The sequence below is a fragment of the Uloborus diversus genome, chromosome 1 (assembly GCF_026930045.1).
Source record: "Uloborus diversus isolate 005 chromosome 1, Udiv.v.3.1, whole genome shotgun sequence".
NCBI lineage: Eukaryota > Metazoa > Arthropoda > Arachnida > Araneae > Uloboridae > Uloborus > Uloborus diversus.
The window spans coordinates 235,308,170-235,333,668 of NC_072731.1; positions in this window are offsets into that span (position 1 = coordinate 235,308,170).

Below are 25,499 nucleotides of genomic sequence, written 5' to 3' on the forward strand. Positions count from 1 at the left end.
AGTGGTCAGCAATGAACGCTATCTACTGAAGTTTAGGTTTAATTCACTGGCGTTAGAGTTAAAATGTCAACTAATAAAATGTCACCAAACAAGCAATTGCTTCACTCAAATGTAGAAGCAATTTTCACCCGACGTACCTTTGACTGGAGATTTTGTAGTTCTACCAAGAAAACCATCCTTCTTCCGCAGTTTTCTGTTTTCCACTAAAATTGCTGAAATACTTATCACTCTGTTGAGAACATGTCGTATGAATTTCAGTAAAATCAAAGATTTCAACAGACGAAATCCCACCTCGTTTGCAAAAAATCCTTCTTGAACATAAAATACATTAAACACAACTTTACATGTAATACTGTACTTATTTGTGTAGAATTGTTACTGGAAAGGATAAATGGCAATGAGCTTAAAATTCCGTGATAATGACGTAATTTTGCGGCGAATCAAAGATACGTACACGTTAGTATCAGCCATCGATTTACCCAAAACTATCCTTCAAATTACATATAAATCGCCTGGAACACCTAATTTAGAAGACAGGAGGAAATGTAATATGATAGGAATCGAGCGTTTTTGAAAAGTGAATGGCTGTAATTTGCTTCGTGTCATTACTTTGTGATAAATGTAATGGTAATGGTGACTATTTTGTTTCACAGTTTATGGTATGAAATTGAAGTTTCTTTAATGACGTGACATATCGTGTAATGATTGGCTTTTCTTTCACCTGCAGCACCCAGTTGTCGTTCACACATCATCTATGCTTTATGAATGTTTAATTCCTCTGTAGAAACGATAGAGATAAAATAAAACAATGTTTTTTTTTATATTTAATAGCTTCAAAAAAATAATAAAAATTTAAAAATGCATCTAAGGAGATGTCTAAAATCAAAAAAGCAATACATTACCAAAATAGCAACATGTTGTTATGAAATTAAATGGTCAATATGTAAATTATGTAAGAATAAAAAATAATATTTTGAAGCGTATATTATTAAAACTGTATAGACTTACTATAGCAAAAAATGTACTGTAAGATGCATTAAATATATTGTTAATTAGATCAATTAAAATTACAGATCCTTTGCGTAATATTTATTGATAAAATTTCCTGAAATTTAATTTTATTTGTATTGTTGTAAGAGAAGTTGTATGAGAAAAAACATGTTACACACATTTCAAAATTCTTATGTACAGGTAGTTGTCAAAATAATGGAAACAGCTGTGAATAAAAGTGAAAGTTTTGAATTTGCTTTGTACGTAATAAAGAATAAAACTAGACACTTGTTTTTTTTTTCCATGAATAGCAATGTGCATATTATGGTAATATATGGTCGCTGAATTAAAGTTCTGGAAGTCTTAAATTTTTTTCAAGCGCGTGAAATATCTGACCTCTCAAATTTTAAAATAGGACAAATTGTTCGAGAGCGTCTTGATGAAGCAAGTGTAACTGAAACATCTCAACATTTTGGTGTTTCTAGAGGTACAGTATCTAAAGTCATGACAGCATACACACAGCGTTATGAGACAAGCTCGGCAAAGCAAAATAGTGAACTGAAAGAGAAGCTCAGTAAAAGAAACCTACGGTATTGAAGAGGATTGTAATGTCTAAAAAGTGAACAATATCAACAAAAGTGACCACCGAACTCAATCATTATCTGGATTCACCAGTGTGAGTGATTAGAGTCAGGAGGCATCTTTATCAACAGAACATTTATGGCAGAGTAGCGATTCCCAACACACTCGTCACAGATTGTTTCCATTACTTTGATAACTACCTGTACAATAAAATACCATGTTTTATGATCTTAATTAAAATCGCAAGTCTGTTGCTCCAACTATGGCTTCTATGGAGCAGTGAATAACTATGAAGTAAATAACATAATTTTGTTGCTTAGTGTTTTCTCACGCATGCGGACACGCTTATTTTCGTTAAAAATACTCTTTAATACCACTGTATCAACAACGATGTTGATGATACATATTTTTGCTTAAAGTCTTTTATGAAAGAAAATACCAAATTCTGTAAACAGCAACTAGTTTCGCAAAGTATTTTTTTCAAGCATAAACTAACAAATAAAAGTATTTGGCGCACATTATTTCTTTTAAACATGTCCAATAACGCAGCCGAAAGTTTTATATTACTTTTATGTTTACTGAGACAACGAGAATTTTTTCAAATTTTATATGTGATATTACAGAAGTAGTTTTTCTATAAAAAATTCTTAGCATAAGCTTAATGTAAATGTTTGTCATTTACTCTAGAAAAAAAGTTCGTAGACGGCAAAAGACAGAAACCACAATTTTAAAAAAAATTAAAGATTTTTTCCATTTAACTAATTATTATCTTTGAGCAGATTGCATTAAACTATTAGAAGCAAGATGAAAACATTGAAAAATGTTGTTTAAATGAGCTTAAATCTTAACTATGTTAACATTTCGCCTCGTTTAAAAAAAAATTAATAAAATAGGCATATAGACACTGTACCGTAAAAATGAGTTTCATATGTTTTTTTTTTTCGTCTAGATTTTCCTTTTTAAAGTTTTAACTATACTTTTAAGAATACTACATATATATGCCGATCATTTTCTTCCATATTTAACGGAAATGTTGAAATGTTGTAAAGAAAAAAGACGGGCGGTTCACATTTGAGTAAATAAGTTTAGTGTTTAATTCAACCGCAATAATGCAAATTTAAAAAAACAAATATTTTAAATGCCCAATAATTCTTCTATTGTTTAACCAAGTAGTGTTTGTAACGTAAATGTTAAACAAGAATAAAAAATAACAGTGGGTACTATCAATTTGTATTTTTCTCGATATAATTATAGGTGAATATTAGAGTTATAGGTAAGGTTATATTAAGTAATCTAGAAATATTTCTTCGAAGGTTTTGGTGTCAGCTATAGTTAATACGCAATTATCACTTATTATTAAAGCAATGTTACTACCTTTGGAGATTAAATTTCGATATTTGATTTATATTGTTGCTTGATATTGTCAGATATGTTTTTTAAGAATGGGCAAGGCTTTAAACAAGTCTCCTAAAAAGTGTTAGGAAATACAATCATTGCTACCGCCCCCCCCCCACACACACACATACCCAGACAGTTATTGCAACTATAACATGCGTTTTTAGGCTAATAGTTTAATACATCAAAATAAAAATAGCCCGAAACATTCCATTGGAAATGGATCACTTGGGAAAATGTGTCAGAAAACACATTATCAATGCGCAACGGCCACACATAGTAATAGTTCCCTCAAAAATCGCAAAAGGAGTATAGTTCGTCTTACTTATGAATGAACAGGTTATTGAAGTTTCCACCAGGACTGTCCACAGGTTATTGATTGAGGAGTAAAAAAAAAACAAGCCGCACCGAGGTTGAGAAAAAGCTTATACAATGGGCAAAACAAACAAAACAAATGACTGTTGAGGACTGGAATCGTGTAAAAATTATTTATTTGTAAGTAGTGCTATTAACAAATAATGCTATTATTTTGATTAGTTTAATGCTTTATAGGCATGTTTCTCCAACGACTCCACTTTTAGCATTTGAGTCGAAAAAAGTTTCTTTTACCATAGCCCCTTAGGCGGCGCGTGACGCCACACGTGACGAATGTTGCCATGTGTGACGCGAATCCATCAAGAATGTTTTTAGAGAGTGTTAACTATTCGAAAAAGCACATATCCCTGATTCTACGGCCAGTACAAGAAACAGTGATGCGTTTTCTGTCGCATTTTTCTACACAATCTGCTTTCAGTGACTTGTTTTGGTAAATTTTTAACTTTTGATGCGTGCCACTGCTGACTTAGGAACACCTCTTAAATTTGAAACAGCTTTCTTGAAATGTAAGGAGGAGAATAGTATAGTGTTTTTTATTTCTCTACATTTTCTGGGGGACTTGTCTGAAGTCATGCCCATTCTTAAAAAAAAGGTTTCACAATATCAAGCAATAATATTAATAAAAAACTGAAATTTAATCACAACATTTCTTTGTTAATTAGTGTTCCTCACGTATTAACTATAGCAGACACCAATACTTTCGAAGAAGTATTTCTAGAATACTTAATATAGCCTCACGACAACGGCTGTTTTTTCTCACTACAGACAAAAACAGGATTAACCTCAAATATTTGTAAAATGACGCAGTCTGCTAGTATTGCCATTTCTAAAAAATGCTAACTGTACCAGCAGCTATGCAGAGTAAAAAAAAAATGTGGTTCGTTCTTTATTTTTTCAAAAAATGCATAAAACTTGAAAATACGAGAATTCGTGTAGAGTACCTAATAATTTCGGCCACCCACTGTAATTATATAAATTTATCCATCAACTAGAAAGACGGTTTTTTTTTTCATCTACGGAGCCTAAATCCCTATTTTAACACTACTGTTAAACCAAAATTTTCGCAGTTTTGATTTACACGACATTTCCATCGAACGTAACCCCTGCTTAAAACGAGGGTCTGTGTTCAGACATTAAATATTTAAATAAATACATTTCAAAAATATTTTACATGGTGTTATTTCTCAACAATGTGAAGTCGTTTTTGAAGAGTGTTAATTTAAACTAACCTCTGTTCCCATGTTCTAGCTTTGATCAACATTGAAAATAAAATATTAACCCGTAACAGGGGAGGTGAAAAAATAGGACGTAACAGGGGACGTGAGGTCTTAGAGACCGCTCTATTTGCATTTTTTTTTTTTTTTTTAATCGTGTAATTATGATATATTCCTCTAATTTCCGACATATGTTCTTTGAACTTTTATTAGGGAAGGAAAAATATTTTTGAATTTTTAATTAAACTATGGCTTTTCCGAGGAAATTTTGCTAGAGTCTTTTAAGATTTTTCCAGAAAATCATATGCTGTAGTAAATAACTATCTACTCGTAATAAAAAGGAATCTATTATTTATTAATGATTTCATTTTAGTTCTAAAATATATACAGAACATTTTAGTACCAGAAAATTGGTTACATTACGTTACGAGAAATTTTTGACAACCCTTTTAACTGCTAGAATTTCTTGTCGTATTTCGAGGAATAATCCAACCTTCATTTTCCCTAGGACATCATTGCGTAATGTTTGTGAACATTTCAAACAACTCTCAACCTCATATAGAATATTTTGCATCTCTTCCACATAAAGTGGATAAGATTAAATGAACCTATATCCTTAGTTTGTAACGTTGAGAGCCATGTCTACAACTGCCGAAAATTGTAACACTGAAGGGCAGGTCGGTCTTACAGCCCGCTTCTAAGAATGCAATGAAATTTAAACCAGATGCACTTGCCTAAAGATAGTGATAAGCAAAGGGGGTGTTCAAAGTCACAAAACAAAAAGTTATTGGGATAAAGCATTCGATCGGATTGAAAATGAAATAGGGATGATCGTATGAACTTTTACACGGTTTCTGAGACCGCACCTCCCCTATTAAGGGTTAATTCAACAAATGTCTCCTTTCCGTACTGTAATTAAGATATATTTTCGAAATAAAATAATGTCGTGCAAAATGAAGAATTCATAGTCAAATCAATGAAAAATCTAGCCGAGTAAAGAAATGCTGTAGCACGTTTTTGAAATTAAAGTAAGCCTCACTTGCTTTGTTGTAATTATTTGAGTTAACGAAATTTATATGTTACAGTACTCGGCATCTTTTATATTATGCTATCTTCAAACGAAATCGTCGTAGCATTAAGAAAGATTAAGAAAGAAATTGATATCATTGTCGCTTTAAATCTCACAATTGATATTCATAACACAAAGCTTATCCCAACACGAGAAAGTTATATATCTCAAGAAAGACAAATTGCATGTACCAATTAATAAAATGCAGATGAAACACAGGAAGAAAAATTTAATCAGAGTGACAAAGCATCTGATTTGAAAGTATAATATGGGGAGAGTTTCGAATGGGAGAAAAATTTTCTTTTCGGTTTAACTGTTATTGGCAGATGTTCTGACAGGTAATTACAGACGAAACGATTCGTCTTTGTCAAAATTCTAAAACTAATTTATCTTTGCTCATGAAATTACGCAAGATAAAGGCAAAAAGAAAACTTGTGGTTACTGTTTTTTTTCTTTATTACCATTTTTTTTCAAACTTAAAACAGAATTAGGAATAGCCAAATATTAAACAGTTTTTTTTTTTTCATAAAAGAAGATTTGATTTCAGAAACAAAGAAGGAACTTTCCTAATAAGCTCAACTGATTTTCACTTTAGTTCTTAAAAAAAGAAGTTTCTGGGGTAATAAAAAAAGAAATGGACACTTTTAATTAAAAACGGTTCAAAATAAATGAACTTAAATACTGCTATACAACTATTATTTTTTATTCCAGGAATTAAAAAAAACAACCGTATCGTAACTAAATTGAAAGTACAAAATATTAATATATCTTTCATTATTAGAAATAAATCATAAGCATTCTTGTACTTTTCAGGGAAAAAACAATGGATTAACAAAGAATCAGATTGAAAGCAACACGGTTTTTTTCCCTCCAAATTCTATAACGTTTTACGAACTGTGTGTATTTTAAGGCATTCTTTCTTTTCTTGAAAAGCGACTAGGTCACCAAAACTTAGTATTAAGTAAATGGTATAACTTTACAAAATGACTTGAATTGCAATGGGAATGATAAGTTGTGTTAAAAAAACTTTAAAAACCGATATACATAAAGAATATTTTATCACATAATTCTTTTGGAAGTTATGATTTTGCAAACATTAATGTATCAAGGGGAAATGATACATTTCAGCTGAAAAGAATTTGTATTCTTTTGAAAACCACACAAGCTCAAAATGGACAAGAGATACTTTTCCGTAAAAGTCATATCACGGCTCATTTTCAACAACAGCAATATTTTTCACCAAATTGGTCAAAACAATGCACTAAGTGGCTCGGTAAGCGCTGCCAAACACATTACTGCTGAAACTTAAAACTTAATGTGTAATTTTTAAATAAAGCGATTCATTTAAAAAATAAGATTAATAGTTTTATTAAGTGAAAAAAGAAAAACCTCAAAATAATGAACTAAGCCATTAACATTAAATGTATAAATTTTGAGACGGTCACAAATGTCTATATTGTTAGCCTTGATAAAGAGTAATTCCCTAAGACTAATTTATATCATTTAGATCTGATTTAGCTTTGCAATCCCAGCCAGACATTGACAATAACTTTAAGTTTATAGTAGCTACATACGAATTTGGGGAAATTGCAAAAAAAATCTTAAGTCACTTTCACATAATACAGCCTCTATTAATTGAGATTTTTTGCAAAATATTTTTTTTTTTTTTTTGCTTAAAAATGTTTAGATCTTTTTTTTTTTACTTGACAACTGTTATGTGTTTTTAATTTCTTTTTTTACTTGCGTATTGTCATTTGCTTCTTTCTAAAAAAAATCTGTTTTGAATGAGGAATTACAACAAAAAACAGTTAACCAATTTCTCCGATGAAAAAAGAAAAAAAAAACTCACAAAAATATTCTTAGCGTAAATATCTACAAGACTTACTTGCGATGGAATATACCATCAACCCAACAATCTTTCAATTCAAAAGACGTAAAATGAAAAGCTAAAATTTAAGCTCCAATTTAGCCCATAAAGCCTTGGTAATCAGAATCGAAAAAGTTAGATTGACAGACATTTCCTTTAAGCTCCCTTATGTGCTTACAGGAACAGAATTCCCATCTTCAACAATACAATTTCTGGTTGGACAACAATAAAGTGATTTTTGAAAAAGCATTATTTTGTCCGGATGCAAAAGAATAAAAAGACTTTCAGTTTTTTTTTGTTTTCTTTTGACCCGCTATTCTTTTTATTGAAGCACGGCAATTCAGAAGAATAAGTTAACTTCCTTTACATACTTATTTTTTCTATTCTAAGGAAATACTAACATAATGTTTGCATTCTTAACATGGAATAATGTTACACTAAAAGTTTAAACTGAAGAAGTATTAAAAGATTAGTTAGAATACGCATTTTTAATGCAATTTATTTTGGTTTCATCAACTATATATATATATATATATATATATATATATATATATATATATATATATATATATATATATAACGGTAAACGTGATAAATCGGTGATTGTATATAATCAGCGGTGATTATACACAATCACCAATAAACTTGGTAAATGTGATCAATTATTCAATATTTATCACATTTGCCGGTTAATTTATACAATCCCCGACTCGTGATGGGGAATGTAATAAATTAGAATAATTCTGTAGAGAAACGAGAGTATACTTCCAAGAAACTATATTTTTAACACTAAAAATTACTTTTACAACTAAAACAAGTTTTGATATCTATCAAAGCTTACAAACATATTTCAATCCGAAAAAGTAACAAAATTGGTTTTTCTTTGCTTTACTTTAATTAAAAATCTTAGAACAAATATATTAGATGATATATCATAAATAATATATTTGGGAGCGTCTATACGTGAGGGAAAATTCAGAGCGGATTTTTTTTTTTTTTTTGACTTATTTTTACTTTTGCTTCAAACTTTCAAAATCCCAACCCTGCATCTGATTGTGAACATTTTTGTGTTGAATGCAGTCGGGATGATATTATATAACATCGATTCTCGCAGCACATGGATGATTATTTTTGTTCAACGCTGCGCCGCATGGTAGTTTTTTATTATAGGTGTTACTAATGTATTTATTACTGCTTAGCAAAGCAGTAAATTAAATATATTTTGCTATTTTAATAGTTGAATCAATTACCTTAATATTTTATTTACTAATAAAGAACTTTATTTAGGCACTAAAATATAAAGTTCTTTATTTAATATTCCAATTTTTAAATATATTTAGTGTTCAATTGAGGGGGAATTGAATACAGAACACCCCTCCCCCACGATTTAATTTATATTCTTTAATAATATACATTATAACTGTGTATGATTTCTGAAGTTTGACCAATATTCTGGATTTACTGTTTCACGATGCCGCTAGTTCAATTTGAAATTAGGGTTATATTAATTAGCAGGCTTCAAAAAAAGGAGGAAGTTCTAAACTCGTCGGCTTTATTTTTCCTTTGTACAATGTTCCATAAATACTCGAAGACACCTGTACCCAGGGGCGTGCACAGGGAGGGAGAAGGGACACCTGTTGCACCGGGCCTGAGTCTGAAGGGGGCCCAATATGTTTATAACAAAGGGTGAAATATAGGGGTAAACAATATGGAGAGGGGCCCGGAAAAGTCATTTGTGATGGGCTCCAAAATTTCTGTGCACGCCACTGCCTGTACCGATAAGGAAAAGTCTTTTTTGTTTGAAACATCATAGTTCCTCGGCGGTCTAATCTTAATCAAGTTCAGGTTTGATGAAATTGAGGGAACTCTTTAAATTTTATACTCACATTTAAATTGATTTGTACTTTATTAATTTTGTACATCGTCTCACTTAGTGAATCGGTTTTTATGCTTTTTTTTTTTTTGTTTAGTGGTGGTTTTGTTTAGGGGTGGTCAAACTTAGGTTCCAAATCTTTGATTTACCCTATTTGTTCTTTAGGGAATATTTAAGGGTAAAACAATAAATTTCAGGCAATTTCCCTCACAAACGATTAAATATAAAACCCATTGATAAACAAAGGCCATAAAACAAAGGTTTATACTTTCTTTACCTATAGTTAATGAAAGTACTAAAAATATATATTATTAAGAGTAATGATAATGAAAATTTTGAATTTAATATTCTCCGAAGCAAACATAAAATTCATTCTAGTGGAATTTTTAATCTTCATCTATAGTGGGGCCATGTGAAGAAACATTCGACTTTTATCACGAGTTACATGACACTAATTGCGAAACATAAATTACAATTTACAATATTACAATTCTAAAATTTACAATTTTACAAATTTAATCTAAAAGTGATTTCGTTTTTTGACCATAAACAAAAAAGGGGGGGCGGGAGAGGGTGTCACACAAAAATTTTAAATGTTCGCTTTTAGGACCAAGCAAATACGCAATATACTGGTTACTACTACTAGAACTCAAATTAACTGTAACTAGTAGGTAGTATTAATTATTTTTAAAAATCTTATTTAAATAAAAGTATCTTATATTTTAAAGACACATATAAAAAGTGGATAAAATATGTGCAATGGCCTTTAAGAGATTGTGTTTCAAAGGTACAAACACAAAACAATTGGATTGAAAATAGAAACGGAATTCAGAATTGAAATCACGAAACACATGAAATGGAGTCCTTTTAAAAGAATAGGATATTTTGACTTTTCTGTAAAATTGTGCATAAATGCTATTACAGTTACAGTTTTTACGTAAGTATTAACTGTGTCTTTAACGCAACTGAACTGTTTAAAAAAGATTTTTTTTCATTAAAAAAAATCAGAAAAATATTTTAAATATAGTTAAGCGATTACACGTGTCACACAGTTAAATCTTTTTAATATTATAAACAAAAAATGTAATTGTATTACTTCTTCAGTATTTCATGCTTCATCAATAAAAAACCGATTATTAATAATAGCAGGGTTATTGAGACTAGCAACAATGTTTCAAAACCTTGACATCACAGTTATTAGCAGAGTATCAAGTAAAACAAATTTAATCAGACTTAACAGTAATTGTAAAGTTCAAATGACAGAAGTTCTAGAAGTAGAATTATTATTCTTTTTTAAGAGAGTTTTCCAACTAAAATTTTTTTTTTTTTTTTTTTTTCGTGTGTGTATTTTCTTCTATACTTCAGGTATAGAAGAAAATACACACACGAAAATACACACACGAATGTGCTTCAATGTGACAGAAATCACTTGTGACACAGTATGAAATAGTTTTTGAAAGTTTTTTTTCACTTCACATCACAGTTTTTTTTTTTGAAGATGCATGTAGCCAAGAAGTTGCTTATTTTTCTGAGATGTTATAATGACTATAAAAAACATTTTGGGATTTGGATACTTTCCTGAAGTACCTTTGTACTGCTGACCAGGGGCTTTGTAAAGCAGCCAGTCAAAACACAACCTTCTCTTTTCTTGTTTGATAAAATCAAAAGTGAAACATGACATTTAAAAATAAACTTAGTTAATGATATTTAAAAGGTTTCACTTCCACAAAGCGAATGGTCTTTTTGTTTCAAATAATAAACTGTAATGTTTAATGCACCTTTAAAATTACACTTTTCAAGGGTTTATGCTTTGATTAAATCAGTAAAATTAGGCAAAGAATTTTTAAATCTTAAAACAGATTTATTTTCCAACAAATGCAATTACAAGTGCATGTATTGAATACCATAAAAAACTCCCTTTGTTTGAAATGATAGATCACAAATTTAGATTTCCTTGAACTCAGTACATTATATAATATGCCTCATTACAGTATATTATATACGTGCCTCTCACTGAAGAAACTAGATTGCCAAACAATGCTTTTAGCGAAAAAAAAAATATTGTCTCTCTTTGTGAAGCATTTTTCTCTGAAATTGCAATGTTTTTGAAATCAAATATGTTAATTTTGAGAGAGTGCATAACGTGTGCGTGAGATTAAATTTTTTTAACCAAGAATTTATACATTTAAATTAATATTTGCAGGAAAAAAATGATCATTTATTTTAAAAAAAAAATAGGAGTGTAAGTTATCAAAACCAGATATCATAAAAAAATTTAAAATGCACTGATTGCTCTCCAGTATAGAAATATTATTCAGAATACATTTTTTATTAACATTTAAGAATATAGGAGAAAAAAAATCTTTTTTTTTCCTTCCTTCAGAGAGCAGAAGCACTCTAGCTTTGATAGATGTTCATTTGTATCTATTTAATGTTTTTGTATAAAAATAAATAAATTAATAAAAGTACTTAAATTATTGTAAAAATATCGTCAAAAAACAAATCAAAAATAAATTAAATAAGTACACAAAAATGTTTTTAAAAAAATATATATGTAAGGTAATAAGATAGAGAAATGTGTATCTGTCGGTTGATCTGTTGCTTGGTTGGTCTGGCAAAAATGAAAAAAAAAACACAAATCCAACCGTTTTAAAACGTTTTGCAACACTTCACATACAAATACATTCGATGCAAAAACAAATAAGAAAAGCAAATGCTGCAAGTGTTAAAAAAATCTTTGTATCACTGATGTAAAACAAAAAAGTAATCTTAAGCAAAAGAAAACAAATGTCATAGCGGAAAAAATAAATTCTTTGAAATTAATTAAGCTCTATATAATGTTCAGCAAAAAGTAAACCCGATGAATACATATTTTTTCTTTTGGATTAAACCTTCCAAAAGTTTTCACATCGATAGAATTTTTTTAATCATATATACATGCAGAATAGCTTGAGTACTTTTTATAAATCAAAAGCAGTTTTTGTTTAAATGGATCAAGTATTTCTATTAATTCATGTTTCAAATTCTTGAAATTTTTAATAACATACTTTTTTCAAGCAAATTTCCTACGCGAATTAAGCATTCAAAAAATTGAGTCTTTAAATAAAAATGATTTAATAAGAATTTGTACCAGTAAATTAAAGGTCACACAGACTTCAAACACATTTTTTTCTGTCGTTTAAAAAGGTATAAAAGTCAGGACGATACGGATTTTTTTTCATTTAGAGAAGAACAATGAGATGATTTAAAGTTATTAAATAAAAGTTGGACATTTGGAACCTATATATATTTATGGGTAAGAATATATTGGGGCGTTTCTCGAAATTAAAAAAAAAAATAGACCGTTCCAGCTTTTATACTTTACTTTCACTTTATGCTTACTAACACTCTTACTACAGGTGGGTCACAGAAAGAGGAAAACGTTATCTCACTCTGTTCTCTGGATCCAATCACAGTGATGTTTGATGTTTAAGTTCGGTGATTGGACAGGTGATGAAAGGTATGCAACTGCATCCTCATGTTCCTGAAACCTCTGAACAGTTTGACCTGCACTGAGCAGTTTTATTGCGGTGACCCGTCCATGTAAGGTGACAAGAGAAACTTCTCCAGACCATGAAATGATGCTTTAAAACGTTATGGAATTACCCACATTCTTCACTGCCGGACGATATATAGACGATATATATTGCCAGCTTCCTCAGCGGTTCGTCAAATGTTACCCGACTTATGGAGGGGAATAGAGATAAACTGAATTCAATGGAAAACAGGACACATTTCCATTAGTCCACTGTCTAGGCTTTATTGTATTCTCCACGTCCTATTCACATCTTTCATTAGGGGTTTTGTACATGCAGCTCTGTCCCAAATATTGTGTTTTGGCCTTCGCACATTATGGGTTGATACTGGGTTCTGTAGGTGTTTACTCATCACTTCAGTTACTTCCATCGTCGTGGGCTTCCTTGTTTTGGTCACAATTTCCACCTGTCCCTCGCAGTAAGGTTTTTTCCTTACAGGTGTTGTTTTTCCAGAGTCATGACACTCAGTAAGGTACCTATGGATAACGTAAAAAACTGACATTGTAGTTATCAATGCACCGACCAGACGGGCTCTCCCATTATTTGCACTCTTTGGAACTCTGACAAGTCATTAATTGAGGCTTCTCCCATACTCGACTACAAGCTCACTTGACAATGGATAAATGAGCTGAAGTCAAGCGAAGGAAATAGTTCCTAGTGCCTTGTCCGATATTCGGGTGAAATTATTCTTCACTTTAGAAACTGGATTAGTTAGTTAAACCCTATGCATAAGTAATCTCTTTTTGTCAAAAAATCTGTCAATCGCTAAATATTTTCAATTTTATCAGAGAATAAATAAATTTATCCGCTGAGCATTTCATCCATTTGAACCAAACGCGCCTGCCAATAGCAGCTCATAGAAAGGTGACGACCTCCTCTTATTCGCGAAGTGGATAGGGTAGGTAGCTAGTAAGTGCGCATTTTTATTTCTGGGTTTTTCTTCCGCGCATTGTGACGTCATTTTCAAGTTAAAAGCAATTATAGAATGAAATTAAGCAATCAACGATGCCAAATTCACTTAATCGAAGAATTGAGGCCTGGAGCAACATCGTGGATCGTGGTACAAAAACAATGGAAGCTACACATTTAATTTAGGTTTGTATCAGTACACACAGCAGTCGGGATTTTCAGCGAGGTTTTTCCTCCAATATTTTGATCAAAACACATATATATATATATATATATATATATATATATATATAAAAATCTCGGGTCACGATGTTTGTTCGGGGTAAACTCCGAAGCTACTGAACCGATTTTTATCGAATTTAATACCTATCTGTAATTTGATCCAACTTAAAAGATAGGATGGTTTTTATAATTTTTAATTGCAAATAAAATGTTTATTACACATTAATAGTGAGTATTAATTGTTTAGTTCTATGAATTCTTAATAGATGGCGCTGTAAGTTAATTCTTCCTCAAAATTCTTTATTCTTAAGTTAATTAAAATTTACAAATGATACTATGTTACGAATATTGATGGTTCTCAATTGTATCGCCGAAGAAAGGAGGAGTATTGAGGCCACACTTTTCAATGTAATGATCGAATTCTACAAATCAAGTTGAAATTGATAAGCGGCGTGTAGTTCCATACTCACCACTGCTTTTAAAAACGTATGAGGCTCACATAAATGTCGAGTTTTGCTGTTCTGTGAATTCCACTAAATACTTTGTCAAGTACGTTATTTAAGATCTTTATTAGGTCGCAATTGAGGTACGAGATATGGACAAAATTTACGAATTAATATGATGAGCGGATATGTAAGCAGCAACGAAGCTATCTGGCATAATTTAATTTCCCCATGTACGAAAGAGACCCTTCTGTACAGCATCTTGCAGTACATCTTGGAAACGGTCAACGAGTATATTTTACCGGAGATATTTTCTACAAAAAACACTTGAACACCAAAAACGATCATTATTTTTTTTTTTTTTTTTTTTTTTTTTTTGTTTTTACATTGTCAAAAACCTAATGTGTTTGGCCCGATTCTCAGAAATAAAATTATTTAACAATGTTCCACGCTATTTTACATGCACTGAAAAAAGAACCCGAAATGTCCCTGATTATTTCCGTGGAGCATCTTGGGATTTCACGGGTCCTCAGTAATTTTGTTTGGAAATCAAGTATCTGCGTCAAAAAGTTTCCTGAATTGCTACAAACGTCATGAATGCAAACTTCTCACTGTTGCGAAAAATATTTTTAGCTCCCACTTTAAAGATTAACTGAGCGTATTTATTATGTGTATCGGCTTCAGATCAACTACGTTGCGTCTGCATTGCCTAAAAGCTCCCAGAGAGAGTAAATGATGCTCTGGACTCCGGAACTTTGCAGAAATCGTAGGCGAGTTAGAGTTATGGTACTTGCTTGCAAGTCTGTCTTACATTTCGCCATGCTTTCAGCATTATTGTTGGAGCTTTCTTGGAAAAAGTAGAGAGGTGTTAAGCTTTGTATTCAACTTACCTAAGTTTTTTCTGACGGTCCAACGATACGACTGACTTTTAGCCTAGGATAGTACTGAACTCTTGAAAAAGATTCCAGGATAATTTCAGTAAGGTTAATGAATTGTAGTGAAGAATTAACTTCACTACCGTTGTCATGGTCCGTCCAGATGGACGTAACTCCCAATGGGAGGAAGTGAGTCTCTGGATTCTATAACTTTCCAAGAGTAACAGGCAAGTGGAATACTTTCGTATTTTTTTGCAAGATACGTTACTGTAAGAAATTCGCCGTATTCACTGCCCTTTTTTTCCAGGACATTTCTTAATTGTTTTTACAGTTTTGAATAAAATCAAAAAAATCATGGAAGCCTCGCAAACAAAGAACACAACATTCATCAATCTCGGTCATAATTAAAAATTAATGCCAAGACATTGGGACCAAAACTTTATCCAAAACAAAACTGTGCTTCCAAATCAAAGTGAATGTTGTTTTTGCATTTGTTTTCGGTTAAACATTCCCGAACAGACTGGAATATTTACAGACCGTTTTTTGTCGAGTGTTTTGTACATATCATGATGCATTTCGCGAATTGTAATTATTGGTAGCACACAATCATTGGGAGTTGCCTTTTCTAATGCAGGTTTTGCACAACGAGAAACAGTATTAATCAACTGTTTAAGATGATTTTGACGATATAATATTCAACACAGTCATCATTTCTGCGGGTAAACTACATAAATTTTATGCTTGAAGATGTACTCCATAGAGTTAAACAAACACACCGATGTTCAAATCAAAATTTTACACCTAAGATGTATGATGCAGCTTTAGTGTTGATTGAAGATTTATGCATTTCAATTTCAAATCTGTTGTTTAGTCATTATGTTGTTATATCACCTGATCGATTGGTCACCGACTTAGTTAACACTGATTTACAACGAGAGAATCAGTGCAATGACGCTGTCTTAGCTACAATTATTGTAAATAATGAGCCATTACTGACAGCTGGAATAAACATCATAATCAATTGTACTGACCGTTGATGCTGAACAAGGCTTTTTATCGAACAGTTGTCGATAAAAACAAAGTCGTAAACATTCCAACTGAACTTTTAAATTCTCTGGATATACCATGAATGCCACTAGGCGGTTTCCGGTTGAAAATTGGTTCACCAATTATTCTTTTTGACAGTTTAAACTCACCTAGATTGTGCAACGGTACACGTTTCTTCATCAAAATTTCAACAATTTTGAGGGAAAAGTTTAAAGGAGAAATTTTTGTGTTGCCACGTAATCCATTTACAGCGTCATAATTTTCAAACACATTTGGAAGGCTTCAATTTCCGATTTGTTTAGCTTTTGAAAAGACCATAAATAGATCTCGAGACCAAACAATGTCTACTTTCGGTTTGGACTTGAAACATACATGTTTCTCTCATGGGAAACAATGTATCGCTTGCTCACAAGTGGGAAAGTTATCTTACCTATTCGTGTTAGCAAAACAGAGGTTAAACAAGAATATAGTGCTTAGATAATTTTCAATTTTCAAATAATAGAAACAATAGATCGAATTCAATGTTATCTACCTCATTTATAAATTTAATTTTTACGTGTTTTTAATTTAGTTAATGTATTTTGTAAAGAAGTCTTTGATAACCAACTATAGAGAAATCTGAGATAAATAAAATGTAGTGTACATTTTAAAAGTGTATATTGGTTTATGCTTAATTTCTACGTTCCGATATTTTACAACCAGTTTCGATATTTACTATCACTTTCAAGTTACTTTGCTTTGATTTATGGCCGAAGTCATACTTGCAAAATTTACTAAGCGTAAGTATAGTTCTTTTGCCATTGAAAATTTAGTTAGTACTTACTAAATTCAATAAGTACTTATTTCAGCCTAACACGCCCATTATCAATCTCATATGATATGTTTTAAAATTGACAAGACTATTTTAAGCTTCACTAAAAATAATAATTAGATTCTATCAAAATACTAAGTAACAGAATATTTAATCGAACCACTTCGCCACAGCAACGCGTGGCTGGGTCAGCTAGTATATATATATATATAAATCTCGTGTCACGATGTTTGTTCGGGGTAAACTCCGAAACTACTGAACCGATTTTTATCAAATTTCATACCTATCTGTTATTTGGTCCAACTTAAAAGATAGGATGGTTTTTATAATTTTTAATTGCATATTAAAAGTTTATTACACATTAATAGCGTGTATTAATTATTTAGTTTATAAATTCTTAATAGATGACGCTGTAAGTTAGTTCTTCCTCAAAATTCCTTATTCTTAATTAAAATTTGCAAAATATACTATGTTACGGATACCGATGGCAATTGTATCGCCGTAGAAACTATAAGAATAGCGGCCACACTTTTCAATGTAAATGTTAAATTCTACAAATCAATTAAAAAATTGGTAAGCGGCGGATAGTTCCAAACCCACCTCTGCTTTTAAAAACGTATGAGGCTCATATTAATGTCGAGTTTTGCTGTTCGAAGAAATCCTTGAAGTACTCCCGCCAATACGTTGTTAAAGGTCATTATTAGGTCGCATTTTATGTATGAAATATGGACAAAAATAACAAAATTACGCGTTGAGAGATGATTAAGTTATATAAGCAGCAACGAAGCTATCTAGCATAATTTAGTTTCCCCATATGCGAAAAAAAAACCTTCTGTCCAGCATTTTGCTGTACAAACGAAATATCGAAATATGGATATAATAATATCGATAATACTCGTTGGTATCGAGTATTATCGATAAAATTAATAATTATCGATAAATACATCGACCAACGAGTATATTTCACCAAAGATATTTTTTACGAAGAGCACTTCAACCACCAAAAACACTTTTTTTTACACTGTGTCCAAAAACTAATGTGTAAGTCCGACTCTCAGAAATAAAACTATTTACTAATATTCCACGCTATTTTACTGATTATTTCCGTGGAACGTGTCGGGATTTAATAGGTCTTCAACAATGTCTTTTGAAAATCAAGTATCTGCGTCAAAACGTTTCCTGAATTGATACAAACGTCATGAATGCAGACATCTCACTGTTGTGAAAAATATTTTTAACTCCCAGTTCAAAGATTAACTGAGTATATTCATTAAGTGTATCGGCTTCAAGTAGATTACGTTTCGTGTATCGTGTCCGAGCTCCGAATGAGAGAGAATGAGCTTCTGGATTCAGTAGCTTTGCAGGAGTCGCTAGCAAGTAAGTCTCATAGAAATTTCTTGCAATTATGTCTTACCTTTCGTCATGCTTGCAGTAATACTTTTGGCACTTTCTTGGAAAAGTAGAAAGATGTCAAGCTTTTGTATTAAACTTACCTGGGTTTTCTCTGGAGGGAGCGGGGGGGGGGGGGTCCAGAGGCATGCTAGCTTTTAGACAGGGAGATGGCTAAATTCATCAAAAAGATTCCAGGATAATTTTCAGGAAGGTTAATGAATTTTAGTCATGAGAATTGACTTTAATACCTTCGTCATAGCCCGTCCAGATCGATGTATTTCCTAATGGGAGCAAGTGAGTCTCTGGATTCCGTAAGTTTCCAAGAGAAACAAACAAATAGAATTCTTTGTGCATGTTTGCAAGTCCTAGCAGTGGCTATGGTTGTGATTATTATTTTTGTACTTTCTTGGTGAGTCGAAAAATGTGCCTTAGTAACTTATGTTACTTTGGGTATCTGTGCAGGTTTTAGTGAAATGATTGTTTCGAATCGGAGAGGTTTTGGAATTCTTCGGAAAGATTTCAGGGTAATTTTAGAACGGTTTCTGACGTTAAGTGGAAAACGTTCCTACTTTACTAGCAGAAATTGGATCTATTTCCAGCCCATTATTTTTCAGGGCATTTTTTAAATGCTTTACAGTGTTGAATAAAATCAGAAAATCACGGAAGCCACGTAAACAAATAATACAACATTCATCAATCTCGGACATAATTAAAGCCAAGACATTGGGACCAAAACTCCATCCAAAACAAAACTGCATCGAAAATAAAGTGAATATTTTGTTTCCATTTGTTTTCGGTAAATATTCCCGAACATACAGGAATATTTGCGGACCGTTAATTGTCGAGTGTTTAACTTATATCACGATGCATGTCGCAAATTGTATTTATTGGTCACACACAGTCACTGGGAGTTGTCACTTTCTAATGCAGGTTTGACGTAACGACAAACATTATTCGTAAACTGTTAAAAACCTTTTTTGACGACATAATATCTAACACAATCATCATTTCTGTGGAGAAACTATATAAGTTATATGCTTGAAGACATATTTCATAAAGTTAAACAAACGCATCACAAATGTCCGAATCCAGATTTTACATCAGAGATAAATATGATTTTTTAATTTTGACTGAAGGTTTTTGAATTTCAAAATCAAATTTGCCACTTAGTCATTATGATATTTCGCCACTTGATCGTTAGGTCACCGACTTAGTTAACACTGATTTGCAACGAGAAAAAACAGTGCAATGAAGCTGTCTTAGCTACAATTATTGCAAATAATGAGCCTTTACTGACGGCTGGAACAAAAAAAATACTGACCGTTGATGCTGAACAAGGCTATACAGTTGTTGATGAAAACAAAGCCGTAAACAACCAAATTTAACTTTTAAATTCCCTGGATACACCAGAAGTGTGACTACACGATTTCCGGTTGAAAATTGGCTCACCAAATTGTTCTTTTTCTTGATAAAACCCACATAGATTATTCAACGGTACACGTTTCTTCATCAAAATCAACAATTTTGACGGAAAAGTTTACTGAGGAACGTTACTGAGTAAAATTTTGCGATACTTGCTTGCAATTCTGGCTAAGCTTTGGCTATGTTTGCATTACTGCTTATAGAAGTTCCATAATAAATCAGAAAGTTGCAAAGCTTTTTTATACCGACCTAAGTTTACACTAAAGTTCCAGAAACACGACTAGCTTCAAACGGGAAAATCTTTGAATTTTTTCAGAGGCTCCCCAGATAATTTCAGGAAGGTTACTGAATGTTATCGTAAAACGTTCCTGGTTTTGGCAAGACATGTTACTGGAAGAAATTGGCCACATCAGCTGCCCATTATTTTCCAGGAACATTTGTGAATCGTTTTTACATTGAATCACGATCATTATCAATCTCATATGTTTTAAAATCGGCTATACTATTTTAAGCTTCATTAAATATATATATTTGATTCTATCAAAATAATGAGTAAAAGTTTATTTTAATCCAACTTCTTCGCCACAGCAAGGCGTGGCTGGGTCAGCTAGTATATATATATATATATATATATATATATATATATATATATATATATATATATATATATATATATATATATATATATATATATATATATATATATATATATATATATATATATATATATATATATATATATATATATATATATATATATATATATATATATATATATATATATATATATATATATATATATATATATATATATATATATATATATATATATATATATATATATATATATATATATATATATATATATATATATATATATATATATATATATATATATATATATATATATATATATATATATATATATATATATATATATATATATATATATATATATATTAGTTAATTCAACAAAATTCAAGCAATAACAAATAAATTATCATTTCAAAACATAAGTTTGGAAGTTGGTATCCTTTTTTAATTTTGGTCCCTGATTCCATGTGATTCTAAAAGGTGAAACATAAAATAATAATATTTATTCATTTTATCAGCAAACTTTTTTGTCTTCAGATTAAGTGAAAAAAAGCAGTTTTCAATTCTAAAACAAATAAGACTTATATGAAGCTGATAAACAACAATAATATAATTCCTTCATTTTTATGACCTTTCATTTTCTGTCAGGAGAGTCGTAAACCAAAAAACGGAAAGCTTTAAGCTGTAAATTAGAGATAAAGCTTCGGTAATCAAAAAGAAAACGCAATAAAACGGAAAACTTACTTTTTTGAGGGAACGGAAGTCATAGCATTAAGTTTTTCTTTTTTTTTTCCTCTCACTCTTTCAATGTACACGTTTTAGTTGAGAAAATAAGAGAGATGACTACGAAAGCTTTTATTTATCAGGAAAAAATGGTTTCATATATTTTACCTCTTTTCTTTAAAAACTAGCAAACGTATTTTGCAGTCGCAAAGCATATTTGTTACTTGCATCACGTTTTCTGATGTAACGTTTAAATCGTATGTTTCTAACATGCGTATATATTCAAGAGAAAAAAAAGATATTCTTCAAGATGAATGTAATACTTTAGTCGCATGTTGAACTGCATGAATGAGATTTACAATAAACTGTCAGGGTAGTATTTTTTTACATTACTTTTAATGACACGGGTGTTCATTCATTGTCATTTAAAATACTTTTGTGATTTCAAAATAGTCCTCACCTTTTCGATCTGTAATACCTTTATAGTAGATACTGTATCATCTATTTAAATAAGATCCCGGTGCCTTAGGCATATAGTCAATTTACAGAAAATCAAATTTCCCTTTGAACCCAAAAAATAACTTTTGAACGTAAGTGCAGAGCTTAGTCTAGCATTCAAAAAACTTGGAGGGCTCTGATGTATCATATTTGACAGTTGTAATTCTAACACTGACTGAAAACTACGGTACAGCACCTTTGACGGGGGAAATGTGAAAAATCAAAAGTAGCACCAGTCCATATGAGGGCGCATACATGAACACAAACTTTTGCTCATCTGCCTGTATTGTCTGTTACAAAACAACACTTTTAAAAAGTTTTTTTTTTTTTTTTTTTTTTTTTTAAATTAATACTTGTTGCAATTGGTCTTATGATGCAAAGCTGGTGCGTGTTTGGTAACGAAGGTGAGAATGTGCTATTATATGCAACGTATATCAGCCATTTTATCTTGCGCAGATACAATTTCCGAAAGTATAGGCAGCTTATTTTTCATTAAATTTTCCAAATGTCTCAGGTCAATCACAGAATTTCTGAACTTTCTAAAAGAACTCTTAAAATTTTAAACAATGCAGAAAATACAATATAGCTATATGTGTGTATGTACAAGATTTGTTATCAAAAAAAGGAAACAACTGTATTTTTGTTTCGTCTTTAAAATAAGCTCAACATGCACAGTGGTTTCTAAAGTATTTACTTTTTGCTCACTTAGTAATTTAGTTGTAATTCATCAAGTAAACTGCTTATAAATATGGCATTTTACAAAGAATGTTTGAAAAATTTTAAAAATGTAAATAAACAGCATACTTCTTACTTCATCGTTTTTAAACACATTCTTTTTGAAATCTTCAGTGAAAGTTCTTATAATAATTATTTAAAAGTAAGCAAGTAAGTTAAAAATGAAAAAAAAAAAAAAAAAAAAACTCGTGACAACACAGAAAATTAGCGTCATAGCTCAGGTATACCTCAAGTCAAGCTTTTTTTGCTCACTTACTATTTTAGTTGTAATGCATCACGTAAACTGCTTATAAATACCACATTACACAAAGAGTGAAAAGTTTTTAAAAAGTGCGATCTTTTTCGACTTAACTTTGTTTCGCTTCTCACAATGAGCGAAATAACACAGGTATATCTTAAATCTCTTCTATCCTATTATCTGCAGTTATAACCAGAGGTGCCAGATGAGTGCCCTTTTCCGCCTTAGAATGCAAAGACGGAGCCACAGGGTGCCATCGAGGCTAGGAAATATTTTTCCGATATGTTTTAGCACCATAATGGATGAAAGAAGGTAATAAAGGGCCATCATCCCATGCAGTAGTCAATGGCTGAATCTTTTCTTCCGTAAGGGTGCCTCGCTCGCACATGTGCTTTGCGATCCGGCATCAGTTCAGTTCAGTCACTTTAATGGCGGGCGATAAAATTTCAATGTAGTTGTTGGTACTAAATTTTACATCGAATAGACAACGAAACTGGATTAAAATTCAACATTTCTCGGACAAGCCTTCAAAACATTGCCTATGTAGAGGCATTTAATCATGGTATAACATTTAGGGCTTTGCAACAGATTTGGTGTTTTCTGAGTTATGTTTCAAGGTAAACTGAGTACTACTTATTGTTTAGTTAACTGTTTACACATAGTGATGTATGGCTTTTTCTATCATGTGTATTAATATATGGTGTTACTTGCTTGTCGCGTCAACAGTCTCGCGGATTTTCCATAAAAATGTTTATTGTTAGCAATACGATATTAATAAGTTACTGGAATGAAAACTCAATGATGTAACTAAGTCCTTCAGCAGATACACTAAATGTATTTTTCTTCTCAGTAAAATAACTGCGTAGACGTATCTAACAGAGCAGCAAAGGAAAAAAAAGTTTGAAAAAGAAATCTCTGTGCGTGTTTCATGCCATGACTCATTACTTGAAAATATTTCGTTCATGTTATTTCAAAAAAGGAATGCAGTATCTAGACGTTTTTTTTTTTCTCTAATTTCTGTTTCCAATGCTTTTCATTATGTAGGATGATAAAAATTCGTTTTGATTTTCAATGACAAAAAAGTTTACATTTAAAAAAGGAAAAAAAAAGTGCTTTTTAAGATTACTTATGTCCAAATAGGATATTCAAATGTCAAACCATATATGCGTATCAATATGTTACTCTTGATTAAAATATTTTGAACGTTTATGAAACGCCTGCAATTTATGAAACGATATGACTTTTCCGTGATTGTAATATAACTGAATATTTTTGGCAGTGTTTGTAAATTATTCATAAATGCCTATACTCTTAATTTTTTATATCATGCTGTAGAAAATGTCAATATCACATAAAACGAATGAGCAATCCAAGGATATATATGAGAGTTAGAAATCGGATAGAGGAATTAAAGTCATGAACACTTCTAAATTCTGTTGGAAAGTCTGAAATGTGATCAAATGCCTTAAATGACAAGTTATAATCCAAACTGAATTCAATGTGAAAAACGTACCAAGATTTCGTACATCATAAACCTAAACAATTAAATGAACACAATAATATTTAAAATCTCACACAATACAGAGGAAGAGGAAAGATTATCTACAGAATCAGTAAGAATCAGTATCTATAAATCAGTAAGGGTGTCATTTTTCTCTCCGAAGGTTCCCTCTTTTAACCCCCCGCTTCCTATTTTTTAAAAGGTGCCTATTTTTCACCCTAGCAAGAGGTGCCACTGCGAAAGGTGCCAAGCGCAACCTGTAGTTTTAACAGTGTGTATAATGCACTTTAATTAATAACTGAATGTATGTATAACTGAAAGCAAAATGAAAATCATATTTAGTAAGCTAATCATAAGTGTAATTAAACTTTTGTAACTCCATTTTCAGCGACTTCAAATGGAAGGAAACAACACAATTTTTGATATAGTAAAATGATAAATACAAAAATGAGAATATGAGTATTCTAATTCTTTCAAATCATGTTTAAAGAGTCCAAATTAGCTAAAGTTTTATAGCATCTTATGAATATAAAACAACGTAAAAATCAGCAAATATTATTTTCTTTAAAAGTACTGACTCATAAAAAGTTGTTATACGTTCACTCTTCTCACTGATCTCTACTTAATTTAATTTAAAAGGTACGTACCTTTTCAAAAATGCAAATAATTCTTCTTCATCGAACACGCACCAAGAAAAAAGGCAAAACAGAATTTGTTTCATGTTTCGTTTTTCTTCTCCAGTGAAACTTTATTTCACTGTTTATGTTTACAAAATAGAAATTGCACGATATTGTTTCTTTATTAAATTTCTTAAAGGTTAGATCCAGGATTTCAAAATGAAAACTGTGATTTTTATGCACAATTGAGAATACTCTCAAAGAAAAAGGTTCAAAATTCTTAAATATGATTTGCACACATAGTCATGTTCCTAGTTCAAAGCATGTTTTACCATTTTGTATTATATACTCCAGCACTCTTCCTGCGATCTGTTCTTTTATGTTTTCGGAAACAATTTCTGCTGCACAAACTATATTAATACTATTTTTCCATACACAAGTGTTCTATTCTAAATAGAAAATAGAAGTTTTATTCTGCTTTAAGAATAAAAATCTTGTAAGCTTCTTAGATACACATTAATATAAAATCTCT